Source organism: Candoia aspera, chromosome 6 (assembly GCF_035149785.1).
Source record: "Candoia aspera isolate rCanAsp1 chromosome 6, rCanAsp1.hap2, whole genome shotgun sequence".
NCBI lineage: Eukaryota > Metazoa > Chordata > Lepidosauria > Squamata > Boidae > Candoia > Candoia aspera.
Window position 1 is genome coordinate 24,107,019 of NC_086158.1, and position 9,087 is coordinate 24,116,105.

The 9,087-nt window shown below is 37.7% G+C and overlaps 1 long non-coding RNA gene across 1 annotated transcript in view; it reads right to left on the bottom strand.

Annotated features, from left to right (window-relative positions):
* LOC134499731 (uncharacterized) overlaps positions 1-8,739 on the bottom strand; it is a 296,249-nt gene extending 287,510 nt beyond the window's left edge. Inside the window, exon 1 of the long non-coding RNA XR_010068174.1 lies at positions 8,697-8,739. This is a non-coding gene — a long non-coding RNA (uncharacterized LOC134499731). The remainder of the gene's footprint in view (positions 1-8,696) is intronic.
* Between the last annotated feature and the right edge of the window lie 348 nt (positions 8,740-9,087).

Consider the following 9,087-nt stretch of genomic DNA (forward strand, 5'->3'; position numbering starts at 1 on the left):
CCCTGATTTGGCCGCCTTCAGGTGAGTTGGTCCATCAGCCTCAGTCACTATGGGCCATAATCTTTATCTTGCCATATTTACTTGAAGGTTGTGCCTTAATGTAAGGTAAAGGGAAAAACTCCCTCAAGTCAAGCACAATTTCTACTGATTACATGGACAACAAATGAACTGTATAGTTTGTTCGGCAAACAAAGTGATTACATGGACACAAATTGTGCAGTTTGGCAACAACATTATTTTGCCAGCGGGCATGTGGATCCCAGGTTGATGCGGAGCCTATCGAGCGGTTTGTTTGAATTGTATTGTTACTGCCAGGGGGGTGGGAGTGTAGTGGGTTTTGTATTTGGGATTTTATTTTTGTAAGCTGCCTGGAGTCACCGTGAGTGAGCAGCCATAGAAATCTGTAAGTGGTTTGCGATTAACTTCCTTCAGGATTTGTTTGTTTGTTTTAATTTATAGCCCTGGGATTTCCTGATATTCTCCCATACATACCAACCTTATCTGTTCCTGCCCAGCTTTTTCAATCAAGTGGTTGCAAGAATGCATTTTAGGTAAACTGATCAAGTGGATGTCACTGAAGACATATTTGGCATAAAGCCATTGTTCTAGTTCCCCTGTAAAACAACATGAACGTTGCCAAATAGAGTCAGATTTTTGTTGTAATAAATTCCAAAAATGTACAAAGAAGGCAAAGTTCCATTGTAAATAGGGGGAAAATCCAGGTGTCAATAAGTTAGAATAGTTCTCAATTACTTTTCAAGCTCTGAAGATGTTAGATTACTGTATATTCCAGGATATATATTGTTCTTTACATTTGGATCTTGGTTTCAGTCGTCGCTTTTCAAGCAGACACACTGTTTTGGAAAGTGTTGTCCATGCTTTCTGTTACTGCTGTTAATCTTGGCTTGCACCTTCAAGTTTCCTGCCACTTAAATTCATGCTGAAATATTTAGGTCATTGTTTCTGAAACTGAGCTTAAAAGGAAAAGCTAGAGGAGTGCGAGCTAGCTAGTCATTTGGTAGACTTATTGCCAATTTCCTTGTACTTGACAAAAGGCATTCTGCTTTCATTATGCCTGGGAAAAAAAATAAGGCTTCCCTCTCTCTGTGAATTTGAACTTGAATACTCACCTACACAGATACCTTTAGAACAAAGCCTTGGGCCTCCAGCCAACTTGTCCTGCAGGGCACAGTGGTGATTCTGTACCAAACATTCCTTGGAAAAGGAAAATGTCAGATTTAGAAACCAGCTGGAATGACTATTTAGAGAATTGCAACAGGATTTAACATATGATGGCCATATATCACCCCTCTGTGTAGCACTGATACAGGCAATTTCCAAACGGATATATAGATTATATCTAGGTGGGAAAAAAGATAGAAAATTGGTCTTGTGGCTTAGATTCCAGAGAAACTCAGAAGTATAGAATATTTTCATACGAATTTAGTGCCATACAGTTTCTTTAAACATTACCCAGTTTTCATGGCTCCGTATTTAAATTTTGTTCTGAAAAGGCAGTCAAGCTTAAGAATCTTGTGGAACTGATCAGACAAAAGCATTTGAATTGTTCTTGGGCTTTTGTCCCCATCAGTTATTATTCATGTGCTTCTGCTGAATCAAGAAGAAATGCATACATCTCGAAGAAAAAATTACAGAAAAAAGTGTATCTCATGGCAAGCCTCCACCTTGCCAGTAAAACCAATAAGGAAACCCACTCTTTAACACATCAAGAGGTTCAGTTTACCACCTGAATAAATTAAGTGCATATAACAATTTTGTCCATGGTAGTCTGTCTTTGTTTAACCGTTCTAAAAGCAATGAAACGATTTCAAGCTTCTGTTTCTTTTCACTGCTTAAAAAGAAACACACTGCTTTCTTTGTTTCAGCCCATCTTAAGCACAGTACCATGATCAGTGAGTCCCTTGCTGCTTTGTCCAAAGCTATAATTGTCTTTAAAATCGAGCATCAGTTGTCTTTTCTTGTTCATTGCTTCTTAGGGTGGTGTTTTTTTCTTGTAATTGACCTAGATTTTTTAAAAAACATTTTTTTTTTCATTCTTACCTAAAACTATCTCTATCTAAAAAAGCTATCTAGGTGGTTGCTAGAAGTCAAAAATGACTTGATGGCACATAATCAGTTAAAAAAAAAACCCTATCTCTACCCTAGTCAGGTTTTTTTTTTCTTTTCTTTTCCTTTTCGCCTTTCAGTCAATGATTCCTGGCCACTGCCTGGACAAGTCCCTGAAGTTTTCTTGGCAGGCTTTTTCGGAAGTGGTTTGCTCTTGCCTCCTTCCTAGGGCTGAGGGAGAGTGACCAGCTCAAGGTCACCCAGCTGGCTCTGTGCCTAAGGCAGGACTAGAACTCACAGTCTCCTGGTTTCTAGCCTGGTGCCTTCACCACTACACCAAACTGGCTCTGGAGTCAGGTACCAGCCTCTAACTTCCAAGCCAGGGTTATTTCTCTATTTGACCCAATTTGTTGCCTCACTAGTCAAGGAGATACATATGCCTTATTGGCACATTCCATACAATTCACCCAATGAATCCAACATGTGGTTCCTTACTGATATAGGTTTAGCACCTGCCTGACAGAAAATCAGGCCTCTGTATGAGCTTCTGACTCTGAAGTAAATAGTTGCTTTGTTTAAACAAGGAACCTGGGGTTTGAAAGATTGCCATCAAAATTGTCATGTGGATGGTAACTATTGCCCCTTTTGAAGTTATTTCTACAACCAATATATTGAGGATTCAAAACTTAGGCTTCCCTTCTTGTCCCTGGATATCACTTCTAGAACTGGCCGTGGGTGGGGGGGGGGCAAGGTTGATAACTGGGAGCATCTTTATTTTCAGGATTGTGTCCCAAAGCTTGAAATATTTGACCCTATTTTCATTTGGGTCTAAATGCAAAAGCACCAACTTCTCTTGGATTCAACCTTTATACAACATGCCTTTGTTACCTAGATATGAACAGCTGAAAGTTAATACTTTTATGTTCCTCTTCCCTGAAACAGATACTGCTTCCTTTTGTTATTTCTCTGTTTTCCTTTCTTCTGATAACTATTTCAGCCCACCCCCCCAGCTTCTCTTTTTAATTAGTGGTTGAGCTTCCCTTTGCTTTCTTGTAGTCCAACCCTGTTATTTCCCTAGCACCACCTTTCGCTCTGAATGTAGATAGTGGTGGTTCCCTTCATGTTGTCATTTCTCTTTTTAAGTTGAGGTGGTTGGAATTAATGTGTTACAAGGATGAGAATACTAACCAAAATCTTTTTCTCTTCTCTATCATGAATGTCTGCTTCTCCATAGCTTTATGTTTGTATGTTGTGTAAAAGAAAGCTGTGAACCTTTTGGAAATGACATGTTTGTTTCTGCTAAACATTTCCCATTGTTTGCGGTTGAAAGTGCTTGTTCAGCTGCAGTGACTTATTTGACTAATGATTCCATGTTGTTTGTACATCTTAGGAAGAATCTGAGCAAACTGTTCTCAGATTAGGCAGAACACAGAGGAACATCAGTGCATATACTGTGTGTCTGTAACACAGCTGTAGGGAAGATCTAGCTTTACACAAGTACCCATGCAAGTCAACAAAACTTTGGGAACTGAAGATGTTCAGCAGCAGAAATCAGCAAATAATCTTTTTCAGAAAGAAAGTTTTTTATTGGGTGTCAATATTACAATGGAGCACTTAGAAATAGGAATGTGTCGACATTACCCACAATGGAGGAAAGGTTGGTGAAGATGATGGAACCTGCAGAGATAGCTAAATTAGCTTCTTTGATCAGAGAAAAAAACAGTATCGATATTATAGGTTTGGGGTTTTTTTTGCATGAAATGGAAAAAAAAGTGAACTTATGATTTGTGGTTTTGATTAGAAAAAAATTGACAATAGAAAAAGTGAGCTTTTACTCATAGAGTAAGAGGTAATCTTCTAACTGTATTTATATTTGTTGCAAAGGAAATTGGAAGCTTCTTTGATTTCTTTTTCTTTCTTTCTGCACTCTTTCTTTTTTTCTTTCTTGCTCTGTTCTATTCTTTATTAGTTTGTGTTCGTTTTTATGTTCTTTGTAAAATTTTTAATAAAATTAATAAAGAAATAGGAACGTGTGGGTATAAGTAAATTCAGGCTATATATTTATATTATTTACACTATTGCCTTGTATGTATTCATTATCTATTCCATTCCATTTTCTGCGAATAAAAAAATAATAGAAAAATTGCATTCATTATTACAAGCAATTTGCCCTAATAGACACAATTTTGTGTGCCATGTCTGCTAACAGGAACTTAATTCAACAATATCTAATGCATAAGCATTTGTAAATTGACCATGATCCATTTCAGTGAAGCACTTTACCACACAGAGGTTAAGTGCCTTGTTGTAGCAGTGAATCTCTCTACCTTCCTGAAACATGGAAGTAGGCCTGATCTATGTCATCTCTGCTTCTCTTCAGGAAGGGCTTTTGAACTTATGCAGAACTCCTGTTATTTGGTGAAATGAAACAACTTTGTGACATTACTGAAGGGGCACTTGCTTAAATCTCTAATGAATGATGCATCTCTTCAAAGATTTACATAGCTCTGCTAATAAATATTTTTTTAGTACATGACTTTACGACATACATTGTCTTTTAACGTGAGCTTTCCCAATTAAATGCTTTTTTGTTCTTGAGTTAACACAGTAGAAGTTAGCAATCTTTGTGTTTTACTGCTGTCATTCAGGTGACAGGCAATATCATGGATTACGCCATTTTGCTGTAAAAGAAATAAAGGGCACTTTTTGGTTATTGTTCCCCTATATTTTGCAAGACTGAATGCTAAAATAAACCAGGGGGATTCATTTTTTTAAAGTGTTCCTGGGAAGGTGTTTGGCAGATTTCTGATGGAAATGCTATATGACTTTATGCCATGCAGGGGGTGTGTAGACCAGATTTTTTTATTTAGCAAGTCACTGAGAAATGTATGAATGTGGAAAGAGAGTCTATTGCACATCTTTGACTGAAAGAAAGCACACAGTAAGGTGAATAGACTTAAATCATGGAACATTTTGCATGAGTATGGAGATGAATGACCATTCTGAATATGAATGAATATCTTGGTATATAATAGAAGTAAAGTATGTGTAAAAGTAAATGGAATACTTAGCAAATGGGTAAACATTAAGCAGGGAGTAAAACAAGAATGTCTGATGCCCCCTTGATTGTTTAATGCATAATGTGTAAGAGATGCTTTGATGACAGAATGTATGTGAATATATGTTACTTATGCAGATGATGCCATGTTGTAGCAAATCTTAGATTGTATGTGTTCGGTAGCAAATAATAATGGTCTGAAAATGAATGTATCAAAGATAAATGTTTGACAGAGAAAATGGACTGTATGATTGCAAAAATGACAGAAAAACTCAGAGCAGGTAGCTGAATGTGTATACCTTTGTAGAGTGTTTACTAAAGATGGATAATGTATGGATAAATTTTAAGACATGCACATGCAGGTAAAAGGTGGTGGATAATATGTGGTCTGTTGAGAGGAATTAATGTTTGTTGAAAGAAGTGAAAATGGCTGTGTTTAAGAGTATGCTTCTGCCCACTTTGTTATATGGAAGTGAGAATTGGGTGTGTCAGGAAAATATACTGTAAAGGTAAGTTAAATGCACTGGGAAAGAGTTACTTAAGACGTTTGAAGAAATAGAGTCAAGAATGAATGGATGGGTGATGAATGAGTGTGAACTGAATACAAAAGTGAGTGACTGGAATGAAGTTCACCAAAGTGGTTTTGTCATAGAGAGATAATGAACGAAGACTGAATTGCAAAACAACTATATGAAGGAAGAGTGAATGGGATGAGAAGGAAAGGAAGACCAAGAATGTTATGATTGAATGGAATTTATGAGATCCTGATAGAACTGAGAAGTTTAAAGAACTACAACTTCTCAGTTCTATCAGGATCTCATAAATAGTTCTCATAAAGTACTACACCTTTAAAAAATGCAGGTTTTTTGTTTCTCTTACAGACATAGTTCTTCTCTTCCAAATGCTGACCAGATTCTGTATTCTTCTATCCCAGCCTGGCCTATGAACTTCACAGAGTCCTTTTTATTACCATTAGCTTTTCTACCAAGATACTCTTTTACAGGGAGTCTTTTTTTGAATGAAATTAGTTAATATATCATGCTGAATTTAGAATTAATGAGCACAAGTATTGTTTTTGGAATATTCATATAATAGGAAGTGCTTAGCCCTGTCCTTGAAGTTAATCCAAGGCTTTTAAAAGTTCTTGCAAGCAAGAAAAAAAATGCTTTTATAATGTACCCTGCTATCTTAGCTTTAAAATAATATATTGTAACTTCAAAGCAGTATTCATGTAATTGCTACTTTATCTTAAAAACCACATGCAAATAAATAGCCAGTTAACTCTTTGAGTTAAATTTGAAGTTGGTGATTGATTTTTGTCCTTAAATACATCTTTCAATTTACACAGAGTAAAAAATGACTACATGTGCATTACCACAGAATAGTGCTGTGCAGCAGTTCAGATTTGATTTCAGAAGCGCACAAAGGCACAAACCTAGCACCTGTCTGCAACTCATTAAATCAGCCATATCTTTTCCTACAAAGAAACACAGATACTTTAAGAAGTTACAAACATATGCCATATCTGTGACCCTTTACGCGCATAACACCTTTTGAGAATCAAATCCAAAACTCTGTACGGTCCTACCAAAAAAAAAAAGGCAAAAATGGCATGTTTGTGTATACTAATTAACATATTATTAGAAATGTAAACTTTAACAAATGCTGCACTTTAAAGAGAACTAGAATACTTCTTGCTACAACACAGAAAACTGTCCTGGGTGACCTGTATGCCTGCATCCTATTTTATTTTATAGCCAAAACTTATCAGTAAAGTTTTGGCTATAAAGTCATCAACCATGGTTTATAAACTACAATAAATGAGTTTACAGAACATGTTAAGTAATTTATTTATTCAATAAACCTTGATTAAACACAGCATGGTGTATAAATACACATTGCCTGTCTGGTCCTGTCCTGTCCCAGGCCAAGCGCACAGAAACACACACAGAGGTGGTTGCAAACTTTACTGATAAGTTTTGTGAAGTAAATAAACAAGTGGCAAAAGAAATGTGAGTGAAAACCCACACACCCACACAGAGGAGAAACAAGTCCCCAAAAATCCAGCAAGCTTTCCTTGAGAGAGTTCCAATCCAAAATAGTGGTCCGTTCATCAGAACAGGGCTTGCAGAAAGTTGGGTCCCATTGTGAGGTTGGTGGTGAAGCCATTAGTGGCCTGCTAGAACCACCTAATGGAGCAGAGCTTAACACAGCTGAGAAGCTGTGCACAGAAAAAGAATATGATCTAAAATAGCTTTAATGAGCATGTCAGAGAAACACAGGTTATTGATCTTACACATTCAGCCCTCGCAAGCATAAAGAATCACACACTTAGACAAAGTAGGTTTAAGATAAGTAAAAAGATTCTTACTGACTTTATTGTTGGTTCAGTTACATCCATCTTTGGTGGAAAAATGATGTTCCTTGTATCTTCTGTTCTTTCTAAATTTAATTCACCCTAAACTCTCAACTCTAGCTGCCAAGAGCTGCATGGAAGAAAATGGAAATTACAGGCCCACCGCACAGCACCTAGAAAAATGGAGCAGCACACAGCCGTGTGCTTTGCTCCCGGTGGAAGGAGGAGGAAGAGAGGAAGTAGGAGTGGCAACAAACAGCTTCCTCTCACAAGCATCATGGGACAAACTCTATTTACATGTTAATGAGGCATGCTGGATTTGCCAGGACTTCCAACAGGTGGGACGTGGGTATCGACCCTTCGAGGTAAGCCAGGTCAGGAAACAGACACCACAAAGACTACTAGAACTTACTTCGTTGTTGTAGAACAGTATTTCTCAACCTTACCTACTTTAAGATGTGTGGACTTCAACTCTACACATCTTCAAGTTGCCAAGGTTGAGAAACACTGTTGTAGAGTATAATAGAATCTTGAAAATTTCAAGTTTAACAGTTTCCCTCCTATGCTTCTTATACCAAGGAGAACTGAGGCAGGGTAATCTTCTTTTTCACCCCTTCCTCATCAGGGCTGAGTGGATGTTTACTTAATTGTTACTGCGTTCCTTCTTCAAGGATCTCTCCATACTCTTCTGCAGTGGGTGAGTTAACATACCTACTCTGAAATAGCTCCCACCTTATGGAATGCTCTGCTCCCAGAAGTATCTCTACTTTCACATTGCTGCTGTTGCATAACAACATTAACATTTTAATGTGCTTTTTGTCCTAGCTGGCTAACTGTGGGCACCTATCTACGTCTCATTTGGGTTTTTATCCTTGCTTTTATCTTTGTGATACTGATTTGGATTTTAGCTTGTTTGTTTGTTGGATGTTGTATGCCACCCAGAGTCCTTTGGGACTGAGGTGGGGTATTTATAATTGCTGTAAAATTAACTAATTAAATAAATAAAATTTAGGGCTCTATAGAACAAACTGAAAAATATTATTTCAGGCTACCAGAGGGAGCAACAGAGTTTGTTCCATATCAAAGAGCATGGCCACGCATGGCAAAAAGTCATATGTAATTTTGGTTACTCACTTGGTGCTGTCACAGGGGTGGCAGTAAATCAGGAGCAATGTACCTGGGTGTCACAGATCCCTTAGAGCAGTGTTTCTCAACCTTGGTGGCTTTAAAATGGGTGGACTTCAACTCCCAGAATTCCCCATCCAGCAAGCCTGGCTGGGGAATTCTGGGTGTTGAAGTCCACCCATCCTGAAGCTGCCAAGGTTGAGAAAGACTGCCTTAGAGAGTCAAGTTTTCTTTTGGATTTGCTGCCTAACAACTGGAAGCCACTTGTCTATTTGCGTGCTGTCCTCAACCGTTGCCTTTTTTAATAGAATCCCAGCTTCCCACTGGTGGTCTGCCCAGTCTTCCTCAGTAAAGGAGGTTCAGAAGGATAATTGTCAAGCTTGGGTCTCCAATACAGGCAGAACTTACTGTAAATATAATACTGGAAGGCTGAATAGAATGTGATGTTGTTATAAGACAAGATAATAGTGCCAAAGATAAA